The 23313-nt window shown below is 39.9% G+C and overlaps 1 pseudogene; it reads right to left on the bottom strand.

Annotated features, from left to right (window-relative positions):
* Nucleotides 1-3535: 3535 nt before the first annotated feature.
* Nucleotides 3536-10067, bottom strand: LOC149815661 (loganic acid O-methyltransferase-like; annotated as a pseudogene).
* Nucleotides 10068-23313: the final 13246 nt, after the last annotated feature.

Raw genomic sequence — 23313 nt, 5'->3', positions numbered from 1 at the left:
AATTTTGGTGAACCGTCTTCCCCCCCCCCCCCCCCTTTTTTTTTTACAAATCTTATTCCGGGGTATTACAGCTTCCTCCCTAAATATCCTATTATGTCTTTCCATCTTTAAACTTCTCTATGAGGTTAGCAGCCAACATCTTAAGTTGAAGCTGCATTGTTTACCTTTTCCCTTTATGTTTTTTGCTAAGATTAGCTACCTTAAGCATTTCATATTTCTGAAGTCTCTTAGAGAGATCTTCCACATTCATAGCAACACTTCTTGCATGAAGCTACACTCATCTTAAGTAAAACACATTTATATTACTAGATCTAACACTTGGTGGCTGAATCCATACAGACAAGAATATTTACCACCATATGGTTTTATAGAGCCATACATTTTTCCTCATATATATATATATATATATATATATATATATATATATATATATATATATATAGAGAGAGAGAGAGAGAGAGAGAGAGTCGAAACAGGATTTCGGCATAGCCACACAAGGGGTCTAACAAAGTTGAACACAAAATGAACAAAAGCAAGAAAAACAAAAACAGAACATAAACAAAGCAAGAGCAAAACAAACGAAAAATAAGCTGCTCATGAGAAAGAGACAGAGAGAGGCTAATGAATTGTTTTTTTTTGCAGAACAAAGAAGATGGCTGGTGGAGGTGAAGGCATGGAAGGAACACTGGTGAAATGCTTGGAAACTTAATTTGCTTGGAAACCTTTGGAATAGCTCCTCAACAATTTCTTCACCAAAGTGGTTGCTCACCATCTTCTCATATACGACCCTGGATGCAGTGCCAACAGACCTTGCTAGCTGGTTAAGATCAACCTCAGACTCTTGATCTTCACCTCCTTTCATTCCTCACACTTGATCAACCAGCTGCCTGACGTGGATAGTGAAGCACCCGTTCATCTCTACTGCCTCCTTAAACTCGACAATGCTTGGTGTATAAATTGGCACTTGGAATGAGTCTAGCTCCTCTTTTTTCACTTTACCCTTTAATCATGCAAGCACAATTTAATTTATTATCAATACATAGTCTAACCATTGCACACCAGATTTCTTGATACCCTCATAACTTTAGTACTCTGTGCCCCCTTGTTTTGTAACGAGTGATCTCTCAGTCAATCGAAAACAGTCTCTTGAAGTAATTAATTCTTCTAATTATATATAAATTAAATATTCTTCTTTAAAAAAAAAGAACATAGTCTAACCATTAATACTTGTTGATTTTTTATTTTTTTAATTTATTTTGATAATTAATTCACTTACATGTTCCGCTAAGTCCATGCCACATGGTTGTGTATTCGGGGGGCTGAATACTAATAAGAGGGGGGCTCCCCTATGTCTATAGGGGCAGCCATACGTGGCTCCCCCTAGTTGGGCAGAACACACCCTTAGGTATGCAGCCCCGAACATTGTTGGATCTACTTCGTCTCTATGGTGGATTTGATATTCTAGAATTGGGCATGGAAAAAGTCTTGGGCCAGTTTTTTTCTCTTTAATTTGCACTATATCTTGGCTTTTTAGAGAGAATCAAAAGTTCAAGAGGTTGTTTGAACACCAATTCCCTTCTCCAATCTACTACTAGATTTCTTCCCATAATTCTTAGATTGAGAGATACAAGTTTGCCATTTTGCCAGTAATGAATTTGTTCATGCTTAGCAGACTTGAGATATCTGCTCTTCAAAAAAAGTTTGGTTCCTGTAAACAAAATTTTCTTCCTTTTTTAAGTAATTTAATCTACTTAAGATGGGCAGTGTGGAGGCAAACTTTCCAAATTAGTATGGGGGCACATGTTAGTTGTAGGGAAATTCATTTGTGTCCACTGATGTAATGCAACATACCAAACCAGTAATTTTTTAAAATCATTTTCCTGCTTAGCGATTGTCCGTAGAAAATCAGTGTTATGCTTTAGCAAATTTTGAAACTGCTGCTATGTTCAGGTACGTAAAAAAAATATCGTTAATGACATCTGCGGCTTTACAATCTTTCATGTCACCTTTAACAGCCTCATTCGAAGAGTTTTCAGTAGAACATTTTGAAAATGGCATCATATTATTCGGTGGTGTCGTTGTTAAAATAAAACATACCATTATGTGGGAACATACCTCGCAAAAAAATTTATTTGTTTTTCTCTGCAGGGAGCTCTAGTGAGGCACCACCTATGCGTGGGCCCACTTTCTTTATTTTGTAGAAACAAATAAAATGAAAAGAAAAGGATTTGTAAATTTGTGCTATTTCGGGGTGGGCCCCGCTTGAAAATAAGAGAAATGCCTGGGAATTTGAGTGTGACGCCACTCCAGGGTGGGTCCCTCATCATTTCGTTATTTGAAATAAAAAGCAAAATCAACATAAATAAATTCCTTTTTGGGATTTTTATAATAAGCTAATTGGAAAATACGAAGTAAAATTTGGCTTGATTTCAAAAATTTAGAAGGAAAATGGTCCTACAGGGCAAAATATATAAAAAAATGCAGAGATTTTGTAAAGAAATTCAAAGTCTTTTTGCAAAAGTTTGAAATAAAATCTTCTAAATTTAAAGTTGCGTCCCCTTCTTTCCAACTAACGAAATTTAAAAATCAATATCAAAACTATCCAGATTGTTTTCCTTAGAAAACTTTTGTAATTCGAAGTCCTGGGGGTTAAGATGAGAGAAACTGACAATTTTGAAAAACCCAGGGATTTGAAATCAATTTTGAAAGAGTTAAAATTCGAATCTGGATTGATAATTTTGAAAATCAGGAATTCTGGATCTCGAAATGACATGCTGTACAGTGAGATGATATAAATGCTCATGCGATGATATGCAAAGACATGTCTCATGAAACACCACTCTGAATCAGGAATTGGAAATTCTAGCTTCTTGTCAAGAGTAGGATTTTAAAATTTTGCAGTTTGAGGATATTTCTGAGCCTAAATAGAGAAATTTTGAGAATTGAGAATGAATTACTGCAAGGTCTCATCTCAAAAAATGACCATTTTGCCCTCCTAATGATCTCAGAGGATTGATCATGATGACTGGTAGAAGTGTCGGGGAGGTGAGTGAAAATTTGGGGTGTTTACAGCAACCAACATCTTAAGATGAAGCTGCATTGTTTACCTTTTCCCTTTATGTTTTTTGCTAAGATTAGCTACCTTAAGCATTTCATATTTCTGAAGTCTCTTGGAGAGATCTTCCACATTCATAGCAACACTTCTTGCATGAAGCTACACTCATTTTAAGTAAAACACATTTATATTACTAGATCCAACACTTGGCGGCTGAATTCATACAGACAAGAATATTTACCACCATATGGTTTTATGGCGCCATACATTTTTCTTCATATATATATATATATATATATATATATATATATCTAGAGAGAGAGAGAGAGAGAGACGAAACAAGGTTTCAACATAGCCACAGAAGGGGTGTAACAGAGTTGAACCCAAAATGAACAAAAGGAGGAAAAACAAAAACAGAACATAAACAAAGCAGGAGCAAAACAAACAAAAAACAAGCGGATCATGAGAGAGAGAGAGAGGCTAATGAATTGTTTTTTTTTGCAGAACAAAGAAGACGGCTGGTGGAGGTGAAGGCATGGAAGGAAGACTGGTGAAATGGTTGTAAACTTTGCTTGGAAACCTTTGGAATAGCTCCTCAACAATTTCTTCACCAAAGTGGTTGCTCACCATCTTCTCATATACGGCCCTGGATGCAGTGCCAACAGACCTTGCTAGCTGGTTAAGATCAGCCTCAGACTCTTGATCTCCACCTCCTTTCATTCCCCACACTTGATCAACCAGCTGCCCGACATGGATAGTGAAGCACCCGTTCATCTCTACTGCCTCCTTAAACTCGGCAATGCTTGGTGTATATATTGGCACTTGGAATGAGTCTAGCTCCTCTTCTTTCACCTTACCCTTTAATCATGCAAGCACAATTTAATTTATTATCAATACATAGTCTAACCATTGCACACCAGATTTCTTGATACCCTCTTAACTTTAATACTCTGGTCCCCCTTGTTCAACAAGTGATCTCTCAGTCAATCCAAAACAGTCTCTTGAAGTAATTAATTCTTCTAATTATATATAAATTAAATATTCTTCTTTAAAAAAAAAAACATAGTCTAACCATTAATACTTGTTGATTTTTTATTTTTTTAATTTATTCTGATAATTAATTCACTTACATGTTCCGCTAAGTCCATGCCACATGGTTGTGTGTTCGGGCCGAATGCTAATAAGGATGTTCACACTTTTAAGTCCCCTCTTTAATAATAGGGGGGCTCCCCTATGTCTATAGGGGCAGCCATACGTGGCTGCCCCTAGTTGGGCAGAACACGCCCTTAGGTACGCAGCCCCGAACATTGTTGGATCTGCTTCGTCTCTACGGTGGATTTGATATTCTAGATTTGGGCATGGAAAAAGTCTTGGGCCAGTTTTTTTCTCTTTAATTTGCACTATAACTTGGTTTTTTAGAGAGAATCAAAAGAGCAAGAGGGAGTTTGAACACCAATTCCCTTCTCTAATCTACTACTAGATTTCTTCCCATAATTCTTAGATTGAGAGATACAAGTTTGCCATTTTGCCAATAATGATTTTGTTCATACTTAGCAGACTAAGATATCTGCTCTTCAAAAAAAGTTTGGTTCCTGTAAACAAAAATTTCTTCCTTTTTTTAGTAATTTAATCTACTCAAGATGGGCAGTGTGGAGGCAAACTTTCCAAAATAGTATGGGGGCACATGTTATTTGCCGGGAAATTCATTTTTGTCCACTGATGTAATGCAACATACCCAACCAGTGATTTTTGAAAATCATTTTCCTGCTTAGCTATTGTCCGGAGAAAATCAGTGTTATGTTTTAGCAAATTTTGAAACTGCTGCTATGTTCAGGTACATAAAAAAAATATATTGTTAATGACATATGCGGCTTTACAATTCGAAGAGTTTTCAGTAGAACATTTTGAAAAATGGCATCACATTATTCGGTGGTGTTGATGTTAAAATAAAACATACCATTATGTGGGAACATACCTCACAAACAAATTCTCTAAGAATGGGCTCAAGATAAGCGAACCACAAATCATGGCGTGGTGCATCCGGTGCCATACATTCATGGCGACACAAAAATAGTAGAACCAGTAATCCACCAGGCATGAGTTCCTGAGCCCTTGCATTGAGAAATGCTGCCATGTCAGCCCTAAATTATGCCATATAAGCATTTACGACATCGGGCCCACCACCATAACAATGGACCCTTCCCTTGTTGGCTACACCATCTAGGGCCTTGGAGAGCCAATGGAGGGCCAATGAAGAATTGAAGTATTCAATGGATGCTCGGGGAAATAGCCGCGAGTAAAATGAGCCAGGCACTCCAGCCACCAAGTACTGTCTTTCCGAAGGGAGGGAACTGAAAAGCATGTTGAAATCATTTCCAATATGATCATTGAAGAATACTTGGAATTGTGGTGCCTCTCCTTGATGATATGTTAAGCTCTTGAGCTTGATCAAGACTGTATCAATGACTGTTTGCATAGCATAAAACGTGTTGGGTCCAACTGAGCAGCCTAGATCTACGATTCGGATTATGCCTTTATCAATTGGAACATCAAATTTGTCATGGATTGCATGCTCTATCATCTTCTTTACATTCAGATATATGCTTCTCTGTAAGCAGTAATAGAAATGTTAGGGGTGGCTTTATCATGTTGTAGGAGTAAAATTTCATCATGAAATTATAGAGCCTGTTTAAGTTGAAATAGAGAAAGAGAGAAAGATAATTGGGATATTAAATTGTAAATTAGAATACCTTAATGACTCAACTAATTAATTTATTTTAAACATGGATTAAAACAACCTCGTTGTTATATGATACCTCGCTCACTACAAGAAACCTATGGATTAGCGATGACCTAAATTCGTCGCTAATCTGACGCTAATCCGTCGCTAAACAGTTTAGCGACGGATTAGTGTCAGATTAGCGACGAAAAACTTTCATCGCGATTTTTCGATGCTAAGTAGTGTCAGAACTTATCCGTCACTAATTTTGTCGCTAATTTGCGATGGATTAGCGACGAATATGATCCATCACGAGTCCTTCGCTATTTTAAATTAGCGATGGATCATATCCGTCGCTAATCCGTCATTAAATTTTAAAAAAAAAAAATTAAAAATTTGCTCGTTGCTGGCGCGTTCTCCGGCAAGAAGCAATTTTTTTTGCACAACCGGCGCGTTCCGGCGTCGGGACGCTCTTCCCCTAACAATCGCGATAAACCGGCGCTGCCTTCAGTTGCATCTTTCCTCACCCTCTCCCTCTACCTCTTCCCTTCACTCTATGACTTCTTCATCCTCCTCCTCCACGTGACCACCATCGTTGCCACCACATTTGGCTGCGCGTCGGCCACCAGCACTGCCTCGCACATGCGCTGGTACACCTCCCACATGGTGTCAACCGTGTTGATGGCCATATTCGAGGGGTCGGTGTCGGTGCTCATCTTCACGCGGATGGGAGACTTCCTGCAGTCCCTCAAGTCGTACGTCAGAGAAGACGACGCAGAGGTGATACTCAAGCTCGCGAGGGGTCTCTGCGTGCTCATATTTTGCTTGGAGTGGGTGGTGCTGTGCTTGGCATTCATAATGCGCTACAACGCCTATGTTGTTGAACCGGCGCGTTCCGGCGTCGGTGACTCCGACAGGCTTTAGTGGCTCCCCAACAGCAGCCTCCTCTTTGTCGCCACTCTCTTCGACTCCGGCAAGCTCCAGGTTTAAATCTAACGGAAGGGAAAAACAAAGGGAGAAAAAAATTTGAACGGAGGGAGGGAAAATTCCGCTTCTCAGGTGAGACGAAAATTAGAGACGGAATTAGCGAGGGAATTTTTCCATCCCTAATCCATCGCTAATTAGCGACGGATTACGGACGGAAAAATTCCCTCGCTAATTTTGTCGCTAATTAGCATTTTTTTTGTAGTGTTTTGGCGACGAAAAAATGTTGTCGCTAATCCCTTGCTAATTAGCGATAGCTTTAGCGACGAAGATATTTCTGTCGCTAATTTTGCAAATATTTCAAACGTTAGCGACAAATAGTTTTCGCTCGCTAATCCATCGCAAATTGGTGACGAAAAAAATCCGTCGCAAATTTCCGTCGCTAAGTAGCATTTTTCTTGTGGTGGTTGTTATTAGTGTTTTCGGTTCCAGCGAGATTCTTTGGGTATTGGTTCACCCTTTAACGGTGACTTATAAATGTTGCCATTGGTCAACCAATGCCATTTTGTTTCGTCGACTTAGTCTCGCCGTTATAGGCCAATGGCAGCGACAAAATAGAGAAATAATGGCAAAAAAAATCGCCATTATTAACCATCATCCTTGTAGTGGCCAGAAAAATGCACCGGAATTTTTTTGTGGCATCGCACATTAAGAGTACAATAGTAATTCAGCATTTAAAAAAGAAATCCATTTATTCTTTGGTGGGCTCTCTCATGCTAAAAATCTCTTCTTTGATATATATATATATATATATATATATATATATATATATATATATATATATATATATATATATAGAGAGAGAGAGAGAGAGAGAGAGAGAGAGATTCATAGCTGAGCAACCCTTAGGTGCGCAGTTACTATTTGAACACTGCTGAGGGCGATGGACTGTTCAGCATCAAAACCGTGCAAAAAGACCTTTAACGGTCATTTTCGACTAAATCCTCTATTTTCTTGTTGGGACCTTTAGTGGTGGTTGAAACTGCCGCTAAAGCATCTTTTTAAAAATGATGCATGCATCTCCGGGGCGTTAGCAGCGGTTTTGTCTGCGCTAAAGGTCCAAGCAAAAAAACAAACCTTTAGCAACTGTCAAAAACCTCCACTAAAGGTCTTTTTTGCATGATTTTGACACTGAACAGTGTTTTTTGCACGAGAAAGACACTAAGCGTCCATCTCTTGTGCGATGGACGCTCAACAACATTTCACTCATAGCTACGCACCTAAGGATTGCATAGCTATCACTTTTTCTGTCTATCTATATATAGTGATGTATAGGTGTGGAATCAATAGGAGCGCTACCTCGAGCGCAATGCTTCTGAGCATCCATAGTGAAAGTGACGGACACTCGGTGAATTCTGTGCAAAAATGCTGTTCAGCGTCAAAATCATGAAAAAAAGACCTTTAATGGCGGGTTTGGACCGCCACTAAAGGTACATTTTTTGTTGGGAATTTTAGCGGCGGTTGAAACCACTGCTAAAGTGACTTTTTAAAAATGACGTGTGCATCTCTGCGGCCATTAGTGGCGGTTTCGACCGTCGCTAAGGTCCCAGCAAAAAAATAGACCTTTTGCAGCGGTTGAAATCCACCACTAAGATTTTCACGCTGAACAGTGTTTTTCCGGGGAAAAGATTCTAAGTGTCCACTTCCACTGGCAGCTGCGCACCTAACGGCTGCAGCTACCACTTTATATATATATATATATATATATAGAGAGAGAGAGAGAGAGAGAGAGGCAAACCACCTGTTATACTAGTTATAGAGATATAATATTAGAAAGATACAAAATTAAGACTATTGTATGAGATAATCCAGGTAAATCACGAATCAGTTACCTCTCGTACGGTAATTTCATTTAATAAGTTTCATAAAAACTAAACACTAGTCATATTCATTAAAATCAGGTAAAACATGTTATTTTGGATAAATTTCACTAAGTTGAGTATTTTTTGTTATCATAGGTTTCATAAATTGATTTTGTTGCCTTTAATTGCACTTTTCTGAATTTCGATGTTGAATTTAAACAAAAAGAAACTTTAATTGTTCTTAGACAATTTATATTTTAACAAAATAATAACTTTACATGAAAAACTCATACCAATAAAATATTAATGATTTTAGGTGAGTAATCACGATTTACTGAATTGCCAATTACTTGCAATTAGTCGATCAGCTCTTGTGACTGATACGCCTCTCGGCAAGCATTAATTGGCTGCAAAAATGACAAGAAAAAGACTAAAAATAGATCAATGTTTTGGCTGAACAAAATGTAAATCACAATGGGATCATTAAGCCAATCAAGCCTTGTTAAGTTGCATCAGAGCCATCCAGCCTGCTCAGTTATAGAGCTCAACGTGGATTGGAAAATGTTAAGAAAACCACAAGCAAGAAACAACCGAAGGAAACAAACCACAACAAAAACACACAGATTTACGTGAAAACAGATACAAGAGAGAAAGAAAAAAAAATTATACAAGGCAAAGGATGCAACCCTAAACTTGAACAAATCGGGTCTGATCCACAAGAAATTGAGTCTCAAACTTAAGCTCAAAAAAAATTTCTTTTGGGGGGCACTGCCCTCCTAAGACCCCGCCAGGGGTGGCGTCGCCTTGACCCCCACCTGCTGAACGCGCAACAGGACCCACGCCAGGGAGAGCCCCCGGACTCCCCCTCCTGTAAAGGCAAAAACTCTGAATCAGGAAGAGATTCTAATTGTATGCTCAAAACCTAGATAGGAGCTCAAGATGAGCGGTCTATGCTCAGGGTTTCTCATGACAATTAGGGATGGTAATGGACCAGAGGAAAACGGGACCTTACCCTGCCTTGCCCAATTTGGACGCGTGATGAAGGACATGTTAAAATCAAAACCCATGCGGGGATGGAGGTGAGAATGAACTTACGTTTTCCCCCTCCCTGCCCCGTCTGCAATTCCCGTTAGTAAAATGCTAAAAAACTCTTTAGGGATGACAGTAGATCGAAAAAAAATGGAGCCCCGCGCCGCCCCCTCCCCCACCTTGCCCCCATTTGGACCAAAGATGAAGGACATGAAACTAAGATGGAAGCTCAAAATTCTTAAGGCGGTGATGGAGGGCAGAATTTTGAGATGGGGCTGGGCTTGTCCAGTCTACTGCCATCCTTAGTGCCAGTTGATTGATACATGTAACAAGAGTATTAATATATATATATATAATATATACTTTTTGATTATCCATTAGTAATACATACTTGACAGCTTGAATTGTGCATATAACTGTAATTGCCTTGGCCACCAAGCATGGGAACATTGGGAAGTGCTCCTCCTCCTGTGGCCATCTTCAATAGCGATCTCTAAGCTATTGATGACTTGAATGAATCTTGTGATGCTGTATTTATAGGCCCCTCATGTCTTTACTACCACTAACTCGGAAGCTGAACATGAACATGAGCGTTTTTACTCATGCCAACATCGTGGCCCTCTGTTTGCATTTTGGATGAATGCCACGTGATTTTGTTGACTTGTGAGCTATTTGAAATGCAAATGGGATGGCCACGATGATGGCATGAGCAAATTATAAGATCACAACAACGCATCATATTGGCTCTTTTTTCTAGGTGACATAACTTGTGGACATGCAGTTGCGTGTCGTGGGAATTTTACTTTATTTTAATAATATTTGTATTGAAATATATTATTAGAATGGGAAAAATGATGCAATTTAAATTCCCTTGAGAAATTTACATTTTTGGTTGTTCTCAGGCTTTTATCGACAAAATATTGATAAAAAATCTAATAAAAATTTAAGAATAAAATATCTTAAATAGCACGCAGAATAGAAAAATATAATATTATCATTTTCCAGAAAGTAGCTGATAAAGATGTAGATATTGTTATAATACTGCGATATTTTAATTCAAATTATAAGATCACAATATTTTCATTACAATAACATTGTCTCAGTATTTTGAATATATTGTATAGACGTGAATTGAGTGGTCCAATCAAGCGTAGTAGTATTTTGGCTTCAGAGGAATGCTAGATTATTTGATGTCAGATTTGTTGATCTCAACATCAGATAAAGCTTTGAATTTTGGAGATAGGAATTTCTATCAAGGTTTGGACTTCTCGTGCCAGTTTTTCTTTTAACCTGTCGGTAGTTCTTTACAAGAGGTCATTTAGTAATATTGAGAAGCCTGATTTGCTGAGATATTCTGCTTTCTCTGTCTTGCAATGTTAAAAGGAGATTTTTTTTTTGCAAAAAACGACTATATTTCTCAAATACCCACCCACCTAATTTTCTCTGAATTTGACGTCATTTCTAATCATTTTAGCCTTCCGCTAAAACATGATCTAGTAAAACTTGACTTTGGTCCATGAAACTGAGATTTGCTTATATTTCGAAATAGCAAAACTCAGTTTTACCACAGAACTAACCAATCTTAAATGTGAGATTTTTTTTTTTTTTTTTGCAACTGTTCTTCCACTCCACTCCACCCCCATCACCACCATGACTTCTCCACCACCACCACCACCACTTTCTTACCCACCCTATCATCACCGCTACCATCTAGTGATGATGGTGGAGAAGGGGTGGTGGTAGTGATGGGGCTGAAGGGGGTAGAGCGGAAGAAAGGAGGTAGTTGTAAAGGAAAAAAATAGGTCTGACAATTGAGATTTGTTAATTCTGTGGCAAAACTGAGTTTTGCTATTTTGATACATGGGCTGATCTTACTTTCACAAGCGAAAGTCGAGTTTTGCTGAAACCGTAAGTTTCACTATATCCTGTTTTAGCAGAAGCTTTAATTCACCAAAAATGCTCGAGCTCAACAGAAATCGAGTGAGAAGATATGCAAGAAATATTGTGATATCTTTTGGCTATTTTGTAAGAAAATTATTATTCTCAAGGGTAGTAGGTACGGTTATTTATTATTTCTTATTAGATAAAGGGAAAACCTCCTAATCATTGATTGTACATTGCCCGGCCTCTTGTTGGCAAAACCCTGTAGGTACCCCTGTCCAATCAAGCGTAGTAGTATTTTGGCTTCAGAGGAATTCTAGATTATTTGATGTCAGATTTGTTGATCTCAACATCAGATAAAAGCTTTGAATTTTGGAGCTATGAATTTCTATCAAGGTTTGGACTTCTCATGGATAGACATTGCTTACATAGGGTTCCTTTTTTTTTGTTCTTACCGGCCGTACAAATTGGCATTGCGATGTACTCGTGCCAGTTTTTTTTTGAACCTTCTTTACAAGAGGTCATTTAGTAATATTGAGAAGCCTGATTTGCTGAGATATTCTGCTTTCTGCCATGCTTTCTCTGTCTTGCAATGTTAAAGGAGATTTTTTTTTGCAAAAAACGACTGTATTACCTTTGAAAATAATGGTATTTCACAAAATAGCCAAAAGACATTACTATATTTCTCGCATACCCACCCACCCAATTTTCTCTGAATTTGACGTCATTTCTGATCATTTTAGCCTTCCGCTAAAACATGATCCAGTAAAACTTGACTTTGGCCCATGAAACTGAGATTTGCCTATATATGGAAATAGCAAAACTCAGTTTTACCACAGAACTAACGAATCTTAAATGTGAGATTTTTTTTTTTACAACTGTGCTTCCACTCCACCCCCATCATCCCCATCACCACCACGACTTCTTCACCACCACCACCACCACTTTCTTACCCACCCTATCATCACGGCTACCATCTAGTGATGATGGTGGAGAAGGGGTGGTGGTAGTGATGCGGCTGATGGGGTAGAGTGGAAGGAGGTAGCTGTCAAGGAAAAAAATAGGTCTGACATTAATTGAGATATGTTAACTCTGTGGCAAATCTGAGTTTGGCTATTTCAATATATGGGGCTGATCTTACTTTCACAAGTGAAAGTCGAGTTTTGCTGAAACTGTGAGTTTCACTATATCCTGTTTTAGCAGAAGCTTTAATTCACCAAAAAATGCTGCGAGCTTAACAGAAATCGAGTGAGAAGATATGCAAGAAATATTGTGATATCTTTTGGCTATTTTGTAAGAAAACTATTATTCTCAAGGGTAGTAGGTGTCACGGGCGGGGAAGCGAAGGCCCCCGTGACGTAGATTCGGGCAATCACACACACCGAAGGCAGGCCTTTTAAGCGCACAAGCAACGCACAATACACGCGCACGAGCGGAAGCAACAGTACGCGTATGCACAAGCACAAAGAGAGAGAGAGATGCAAAAAGCTTCTTTATAGATACTTGAAAGCAAAATACATCAAGAGGGGAAGAGAGGGTCCGAATACACGGGGTTCTTAGGCTGTAAGGCCTTGTGGGGCACTCTAGAGTGCCAAAGAGGTATATACATCAGAGCAAAAAGGTGAAAAACATGGCGGTCCGGAACACGCTCCCCCGCCTAAGTTGGCACCATCTTCGACGCCAATTGTTTATGGTAGCCTTCTACAAGCTGTCGATGCTGAAACATGCTGCTGGCTTTCTCCCAGGTGGCTTCACATCCTGGCAATCCTTTCCACTGCACTAAGTACTTTTTGACTTCCCCTAGATAGTTGTTGGAATGGTTGAGGATGATATCTGGATCTCTGCCTGGTACACTAACTGTTGAAGGAGCTCGCTGCATAATCGGAGCACGTTGAGGCATGCTCCGTTGAGGATCTCCTTCATCTTCGTGGAATGGCTTCAGGTTACATATATGAAATACTGGGTGCACTTGAAAGTTTGCTGGCAAGTCCAGCCGGTACGCCAAGTTTCTCACACTTTTGATAATGGTGAAGGGGCCATCATACTTGCGAATAAGGCCTCAGTGGTGGCCCCGAAAGATAGTTGTGCGGTCAGGAAAGAGCTTGGCCAACACTTTGTCTTCAACTCAAAATTCTGCTGGGCGACGCTTCTCATCTGCCCATTTCTTCATGCGCTTGGTTGCCTTGTTTAGATATGCCTTCTCCAACTCTGTTTGATCTTGCCAGTTCCTGACAAACTGGTATGCATAAGGTGCTTTTCCACGTCCTCGTGCAGCAAGGAAGTGCAGAGTCTGCGGCTGTTGTCCAGTTGCGACTTCAAATGGACTATGGCCGGATGACTCGCTCTTTTGAAGGTTGTAGCAGAATTGAGCCGCATCAAGTAAATCAACCCAATCCCTTTGGTTGGCACTGACAAAGTGTCGCAGGTATTCCTCCAGCATGCCGTTTATTCTCTCTGTCTGTCCATCGGTTTGGGGGTGGAAACTTGTGCTGAAATGCAAGTTCGTCCTCATTAAGCGAAACACTTCTCGCCAAAACTTGCCAGTGAAGCGTGCATCACGATCACTGACGATGCTCTCTGGAATTCCCCAATGCTTAATTACGTTTCGCACGAATAATTTTACAGTATCAGCGGCTGAGCAGGTGGCAGGAGCAGGCACGAAGATAGTATACTTCAAGAACCTATCCACAACCACATAAATCGAACTGCAACCTTGTGCTTTCGGCAAGCTTACAATGAAGTCCATGGTTATGCACTCCCACAGGCGACTAGGCGCAGGTAGGGGCTCCAGTAGTCCACCGGGTCTCTGATTGATGAGCTTGTCTTGTTGGCAAATCAAGCAACTCCGCACATAGGCATCTACGTCATCGCGCATCTGCGGCCAGTGGAATGCACATTCCAATAATGCCAAGGTCCTCTGTTGTCCTGGGTGACCCGCTTAAGTAGTATCATGGCACTCGTGTATCAAGCGCCTCCTCAAGGTATCTTGTCGCAAACCATCTTCTAGCCAGAATCTCCGCGTCTTTCCTTCTTTCACCAATGCAATCAATTGTTGAGACATTGGGTCACTTTTTGAAGCTTCTCACACTTGTTCAAGAAGATCGCTCGTCGGTTGGCTCACACTGCCCTCCCAAGCGAGCAAAGCTGCAAGTTCCGCCTTTCAACTCAAGGCGCCGGCCACAACATTGGTCCTGCCTGGCTTATACTCGAGGACCATATCGAATTCTGCCAAGAAATCCTGCCAACGTGCTTGCCTTGGACTCAGCTTCTTCTGAGTTTGGAAGTAGCTTGTCGCAACATTGTCAGTGCGCACAACGAATTGTGATCCCAAGAGATAGTGTCTCCATGTGTGGAGACAATGCACGACCGCCAACATCTCGCGCTCGTGCACCGTGTATCGACGTTTAGCGTCGTTCAACTTTCTGCTTTCAAATGCGATGGGATGTCTTTCTTGGAGCAACACCCCACCAATAGCAAAGTCAGACGCATCGGTCTGTACTTCAAAGGGTTGCCGACAGTCAGGCAACTTCAGCACTGACTCCTCTGTCAAGGCATGTTTTAACCCATCAAAAGCCTCCTGGTAGGCATCAAACCATAGCCATGGTCCGTCTTTCTTCAACAGATCTGTGAGCGCAGCCGTAATCTGCGAGTATCCCTTGATGAAGCGTCGATAATAATTTGCAAGCCCCAAGAAAGAGCGCAACTCAGGAACCTTAGAGGGCGGCTCCCATGCTTGAATAGCTTCAATCTTCTTGTGGTCCATTTTGAGAGTGCCTCCTCCAACAATATGCCCCAGAAAATGGACTTCCTTTTGGCCGAATAGGCACTTCTCTCGCTTGACATACAATTCGTGGTCCTTCAAAGTCTGAAACACAATCTGAAGGTGCTGAACATGCTGCTCCATCGAGTCACTATACACCACTATGTCATCCAAATACACAACGACAAACTTGTCGAGGTGCGGGTAGAAGATCTTATTCATTAGGGTCGAAAAGGTAGCAGGCGTGTTCGTCAAGACAAAGGGCATGACAAGGAATTCGAACGCCCCATATCGCGTTACACAAGTAGTCTTTGCCTTATCCCCTTCTGCAACTCTCACTTGCCAGTAGCCTGATCTCAAATCCAACTTAGAGAAGACTTTTGCCTTTCCAAGTTGATCGAACAAGTCTATGATCAAAGGAAGCAGGTACTTGTTCTTCACCGTCATTTTGTTCAGTGCCCTATAGTCAATGCACAACCGCTTCGACCCATCGTGCTTTGCTTGAAAGAGCACGGGCGCTCCAAAGGGAGCTTTGGATGGCTGGATGATTCCTGCTTCGAGCATACCGTCCAATTGTCTGCGTAATTCCTGCAGCTTAGGAATTGCCATGCGATAAGGAGTCATTGCGGGTGGCCGTGCACCCGGTATTAACTCAATCTAATGATCTACCTCACGCCTTGGAGGTAGCTTCTTCGGCATCTCGGCGGGCATAACATCACCGAACTCCTTCAATACTGGCGCTAAGGCCTCTGGGACATCCGCGACTTTTTCTACCTCATCTGTAGCACGGATTGTGACAAGAAAAGTCTCGTCACCACTTTTCATGCCTCTCTTCAACTAGAGCGCAGACACCAAACACTCACAAGGCTTCCCTGTCATCGCAGTAACCATGCAGGGCTGACTCTCACTCTCAAAGCTGACAACGTTGAGGTGGGGCATCGGCACTGCCTTGTTGCTTCTCAAGAATTTCATCCCAAGGATGACTTTAAAATCATCCATGGGTGCGACTGATAACGCGATCCTTCCTGACCAGATGTGGATCTGCACTGGTATATCCCGAGCGACACCGTAGATGGCTTTAGCCTATGAATTAACCGCTTTCATGCGACTCTCTTTTTTCTCCCACTGTAATCCCAACTGTTCAGCTTCTTCATGTGAGATGAAGTTGTGCGTGGCACCTGTGTCTACCAATGCCTTGGTGAGTCTTTCGTTGAGCAAAAGTTCCAAATACATCAATTCTTTGCATACTGTCGGTTCCACACTGGTTGTGACCTTTACTGCATTCATCATCTGCATTGCACCAACTGTTGGCGCTACTGCAGGTTGATCCTCTTCCTCACCCTGAACAACATTCGCAACTCGGGGTGCACGGTTATCTCCATTCCCTTGACCGCGGTTTCTATTGGGACATGTATCCTGCCAATGATCCCCATGGAAGATGCGACAGTCACGATGATGATAATTACCACCTTGAAAGTTATTCCAATTCTGATTATTATTTTGACCATCTTGCCGGCCATGATTCTGCTGGTTTCCCCGACCAGCATTTTGTCCTTGGTCGTTCCTTCGATTCTCCCTTCAATTGTTGCGATCATATCTCTGTTGTCTACCTTGAAATACAGGGTCATTCCTATCTAGCTCGACAAGTTTCTCTGCAACCGCAAGCACCCTAGCCAGTGTTGCAGGGTCATGCCGAATGAGTTCTTGGTTTGCCCATACTTGCAACCCGTTGCCAAAGTAAAACAACCGATCCTCATCATCCATTCTCTCTACTTCCAACATTATCGAAGAGAATGCCTTGACATAGTCATGTACTGACCCTGTCTGTTTCAATGCCAATAACCTTTTGCAGGTCATTTTCTCTTGATTTTTAGGTAGAAAGTAGTCTCGCATTTCCTTCTAGAGGTCTTCCCATGAGACTATAGCAACCAATCCCCGTCGAACATCACCTAAGCGACATCTCCACAAAAGGGTCGCTTTATCCAAAAAGTACATTGTTGCGGTGCGCAACCTATCTGCGTCCTCCTCTATCCTCGCAGCTTCTAGAAATTGGTCCATCTCGTAGATAAAATTCTCGAGATCCTTTGAGTCCCGCATGCCTTAATACTTTGCGGGCTCAGGTAGCCTGTAACGTGGTCTATCCACATATGTCGCAACACTGCCAGCCGGGGCAGTTCTCAACTGCCGCTCTAACTGTTCATTCTTTCGTCGAACAACATCCAATTCGGCAACCATGATGTTGAACTGACCCAACAAATCATCAAATCTGGTGGAAAAGTCCTCCACCGAGTAGTTAAGTTTAGTGGCAAGACTTTCCACCGTGTCTTCCACTCCCTCTACTGCTGTCTTGATCTCTGCATTGAGATCTCTAAAAGCGACACAAGTTCCATTAACCAACTTCTCCATGTTGGTCACTGACCCAGTCAGCTCTGCCACATCGCGGGAGATGGCTGACACCCGATCATCAGCCATGAAGTCCTCTTCAGCAGGAACCACACTGCTTGAAGGAGTCATGGCAATCTTCTTCGGCGCCATTGTCACTCCCAATGTCGACAAGGCTCTGGTACCAACTTGTCAGGGGCTGGGAAGCGAAGGCCTCCATGACGTAGCTTCGGGCAATCACACACACCAAAGGCAGGCCTTTTAATCGCACAAGCAACGCACAACACACGCGCACGAGCGGAAGCAAGAGTACGCATATGCACAAGCACAAAGAGAGAGAGAAAGAGAGATGCAAAAAGCTTCTTTATAGATACTTGAAAGCAAAGTACATCAAGAGGGGAAGAGAGGGTCTGAATACACGGGCGGGGTTCTTAGGTCGTAAGGCCTTGTGGGGCACTCTAGAGTGCCAAAGAGGTATATACATCAGAGCAAAAAGGTGAAAAACATGGCGGTCCGGAACAGTAGGTACGGTTATTTATTATTTCTTATTAGGTAAAGGGAAAACCGCCTAATCACTGATTGTACATTGCCCGACCTCTTGTTGGCAAAACCCTTTAGGTACCCCTGCCCTCTATGGTGGTCGGTTTTGTAATGATTGAAAGTTGAAAAGTTTTTCTTGTTTCCCGTTGCCTTCTTTTTGTGCGTTGGTTTTGTTTAGATGGGGATCCGTTCGCCTGTTTGCTTGCTAATACAGATATGTCTATGTCTGCAGTAGATTCTCGGGGTGACTTCCTCTCATCCCTTCTGTCACATGTTGCTCATATATGATTATCCCAATTAAACAAAGGAAAAATGAAAAAAAGAAAAAGAAAAAGTTTGAACCATATGCATTTTCTCTTCAAGTAAATATATGGGCCCATAAATCTTTCATTTATATTGCATCTTATTTAACAATTTCTTCCCCAGATAAACACATACGCATAGACACATATACTTGGCTTCTCCAAGTAAACACCCACACAAATAAACCCTCAAAAGCCCTGTTTGCATATTTCATAATTCAGTTTCTCTCTCTCTCGAGAGAGAGAGGTTTCTAAGAAGTATGTGGTTTCCATATCAAAACAAAGAAGACAGTTGGAAAGATAAAGGCATGGAAGGAAGAGTGGTGAATGTTGGTAAACTTTGCTTGAAAACCTTTGAAATAACAACTCAACGATCCCATCACCAAAATTGTCACTCACCATCTTATCAAATATGGCCCTGGCGCCAATGCCAGCGCACCTTGCTAGCTGCTCATGATTAGGCTCAGACCCTTGATCTCCACCTCCTTTCAATCCCCACCCTTGGTCGACATATTGTGCCACGTGGATGTTGAAACACCCGTTCATCTCTACCACCTCTTTAAACTCGTGTCAATACTTGGTGCATATAATGGAACTTGGAATGAGTCTAACTCCTCTTATTTCACCTTACCCTTTTATCATAGAAGCACAAATTGATTTAATATCAGTACATAGTTTTGTGGGCAAGCAAACATGCAAACTAGGGATTTGGGCCCTGTCCCACATGCAAGCTCTCTTTTCCTAAGAATTCTTCCCTTTCCCTTTTCAAGATTCTTTATTTTAAGAATTGTCATTACTACCTAAGTGGTAATGACATCTTGTGGAAGGGACTATAATCACATTCTCTTTTTGAAAATCTCTGAACTTGATAAGACGATAACCAGCCACTTTACCCGAATAAGTGAATTTTATGGGCAGAGAATTTTCTTAAGAAGAAAAAGGTAATAATTCTCATCAGCAGTATGAGAATTTCTAAAAAACAACGAGTTCTTGCATGAATTTTTTTTTTCGATAAGCCCAATTATGAGTGCATCATTAGCAATTCCTCATTTTTTTATGTGGTTTTAGTTATGTTGATGCTGGCATCTTCCATAGCATCTTCCATCACTTTACTAAGCAAGGCATTTATTTCAAGTGCTTTCACTTCTAATTTTTTTCTAAGTAATGTCCATTGTTCTTTTATGGTCAATACTTGTTTTGTTTTCGGCATCGTAACAGACACTACCATCAGACTATTTGGAAGTGAGATTGAATCTTCTTCAAAATAGTGGGTTTAAATATTTAGATCTAGGAGTATTTTTTTTAAAAAAAAATTTACATGGTATTTTGAGTTGTATAGGCGTTGAGAGACTTTGGCTCGTCACCATTCTCTAGCCAAGAGTTACTTGGCTTTGGCTAGTAGATGACATCATATTTTTAACTGATGATGTCATCTATATTGACTCAAGTGCTGATGAAGTTTGGCTGGTTGGTGATGTCACTTTTGCTGCTTGTGACATCACCTTTGTTGGCAAATGTAAGTTCTGGCTAGTTGATGATGTCATCTTTTCAGCCGATGACATTACCTTTTTTTATATATAGGATTATAAACTTTGGCTGCTTGCTGATGTCATCTTTGCTTTGTGTGATATTACTTTTATTAGAATATGGAGTATGGATTGGATATGGATCCGATAAATGATCCATATCCAATCACGTGTTTTGTTTCCTTTGTAATCTAATGTAACATGTGTTACTAATGAGGAGCATTTTTATCCTTGTAAGGTTATTCTAACCCTATTAAGCGTAATGTAGCATTACTGCAGCTGCTAAGGAAAAACAGTGGCTGCCGATTCCCAAATATCGAGTTCTCTCTCCCCTCTCTCTCTCTCACACCAATTCCTTGATTATTTTAAGAGTTCTTTCATGGTATCAGAGCAGCCGATCTGGCCCTACTGAAAAAGGGTACTGTGATTATCGCAAAATTTTTCCTATTCTCTTGTGGTTTCTCTCTCTTCCTTCTCTTTTCCTTTTCTATCCTCTATTTTCCTCCTTTTTGAAGGGAGAAGAATAAAAGATAGAAAAGAGAGAGAGAAGAGGAACTCTTTTGCGCGGTCTCACTTGACCTTGATTTGAAAAATATTTAGAAATTTAACTCACCTCCGTTTTGAAAATTTGTAGGAAAAATGGAGAGACGGGATTCGCTCGTCGGTACGAGGTTCGACTATTCCTGGCGCCTTTACCAGGGGTAATCGAACCAAGGATCGAATCTATGCCTTTTGCTTTGCCTAAATATAATCTAATAATTTATCCTAAATCTAAATGCACAAAGAATCATGCTTGTGCAATGCAAGGATGTATGCTCTTTTCGAAAATTTGATTTGGAAATTTCCAAGTATTCTGAGCTGAACTTGATAAGGGAGTGAAGAAATGATTGAATCTAACTTTAGAACTTGAGATAGATCAGAGAAGTTCTAAGTCTTTGGAAGAATAAATCTTCACTTTGGAAAGAGAATAATATAAAGCCGAGATAAAGGGGAAGGAAAGGAAATTTTTCAAGGTTTTTGAACTTGGATTTAGGAAAAGAGATAAGATAAAAAGTGGAATTGAATTTAAGATTTGAAATTTGGAAAGGATCGGAGAAATTCAAATGGTATAGAAATGAATTTAAGAAATCTAGACATGATTTGTAAAGGGATCTGGAAATGAACTGAAATTGGATTTTAAAGTTGGATTTGAGAACAAAATTTGATTTGAAATCTGGAATTCAAATCCGAAGTTTGGATCTTAAGATGGATTTAGATCTGAAATATAAGATCCAACGTAGAATTGGTTTGTGGATCCTGAAAAATGGATTTGGATCTGAAGTCTAAGATCCGAAGTAGAATTGGGTTCTGGATCCTAAGATGGATTTGGATCTGAAGTCTGAGATCCAATATAGAGTTGGATTCTGAATCCTAAGATGGATTTGGATCTGAAGTCTGAGATCCAATGTAGAGTTGGACTCTGGATCCTAAGATGGATTTGGATCTGAAGTCTGAGATCCAAATGTAGAATTGGGTTCTGGATCCTAAGATGGATTTGGATCTGAAGTCTGAGATCCAAGGTGAAATTGGTTCTGGATCCTAAAATAGAAAATTGGATCTGAAGTCTAAGATCCAAAGTGGAATTGGAGTCTGGATCCTAAGGAGGAATTGGATCTGAAGTCTGAGATCCAAATGTAAAATTGGGTTCTGGATCCTAGAATGGATTTGGATCTGAAGTCTAAGATCCAAAGTAGAATTGGATTCTGGATCCTAAAATGAATTTGGATCTGAAGTCTGAGATCCAAAGTGGAATTGGATTATGGATCCTAAGATGGATTTTGGATCTGAAGTCTGAGATCTGATATAAATGTTGAATCCTCGATCCTAAAATGTATTTGGAGTTTGTTAAATTCAGAAGACGAATCAAGAATTTCCAAATTTGAATTGACCTTGAAATTTATAATTTGAATCTTGAATATACAAATGAATTTCAAAGTCAATTTAGACTTTGAATTTTAAGATAGAATTTGGAATTTGAAATACAGGATGATTCTGAAGTTTCAAAGTCAAATGGGACCTTGAAATTGAATTCTTGAATCCTTTTAAGAAATTTGAATTTATGAATAGGTTTTGATCTGAGAAATAAAGGAAAGAATCACTTAAATTTATGAAAAAGAAATTTAAAAAATATGATGCAATTTTATCCTAAATGATGAATGAATTCAAATTTTTAAAATTGGATTTTGAAAAGCTATTCCTTTCTTTAGATGAATTAAAATAAGATTGAAAATATAATACATCCTTGACTATGGTCATTGAATGTATTATATAATAATCTATATTTAAATTCAGGTGAAGAATGAAACACATTTGGTGCTTTTATAGAATTTAGAATGAAATTAACTCTCAATATACCCTGACTATGGCCATTGGTATATATTTTGAGTTAATTTTAAATTAAATTCTGATAAAAGGAGAAAATATTAAAGGAAAATATGATGAATTTTGAAAATGGATCCAGTGTTATTTCTTAAAAGATAAAATGCTAAGTTTTGTCCACACCCTGACTATGGCCATTGATGTGGATCATCAACTTAGTATCAATTACCTCTTACAAAATGGTGCACGTGCCATTCGTGTTTCACCATTGTGAGAATTTGAGAAATAAAGGAAAAGAATGCATGAAAATGAGCAATTCATGATGTTTACAAATGCTCATTCATTCTACCTAAAGCAGGAAACGTAAATTCTTATTAAGATCTAGCTATTTACAACATTGGAAGAATATCAAAAATTTCCTAATCTAAGAAAGAGAGACAAGCTTTTCACATATTCCTGAAAAACTGAGTTAGCATGAAGCAAGAGGTAAGATGTAGCAAGGATTCAAGATGTAATATTGAAACTGAAGTGCATATACTAATGAGAAAATGCGTATGCTGAATGTTTATGAGACAAATGTATAATGCATTGAGCTGATAAATAAATGGATGCTAAAATGACATATGGAACTAGTGAGAGAATGTATATAGGATGATAATGAACAAAAAATATACATTATGCCACTGGATATGAACAAAATGCATAAATGATAGAAGTAAAATGGATGGTTAAAGTGAAACTATAACAGTAGTATAAACAACAGTTGGTGCCTAGGTATTGCTGGAGTGTAGTGGGTGGAGCTGGACATGAAGATGTCGAGTGTTTGACAGGCTGAGGGCTGTTGTGTACATGTATTGGAACAACAACATACATAATGAAGAGCATTCATATGTTGTACCAATGTGAATAAATGCCATGGTACTGCCATGGCACTGCCTCGGTGAAGCATTACAACATTAATTTGCCATTTCTACA

This window comes from Nuphar pumila, chromosome 15, assembly GCF_984573655.1.
Source record: "Nuphar pumila chromosome 15, dmNupPumi1.hap1.1, whole genome shotgun sequence".
NCBI classification, from domain to species: domain Eukaryota; kingdom Viridiplantae; phylum Streptophyta; class Magnoliopsida; order Nymphaeales; family Nymphaeaceae; genus Nuphar; species Nuphar pumila.
The sequence above is the reverse complement of the archived record's forward strand: the minus strand, read 5'-3'. Positions and strand labels throughout refer to the sequence as shown.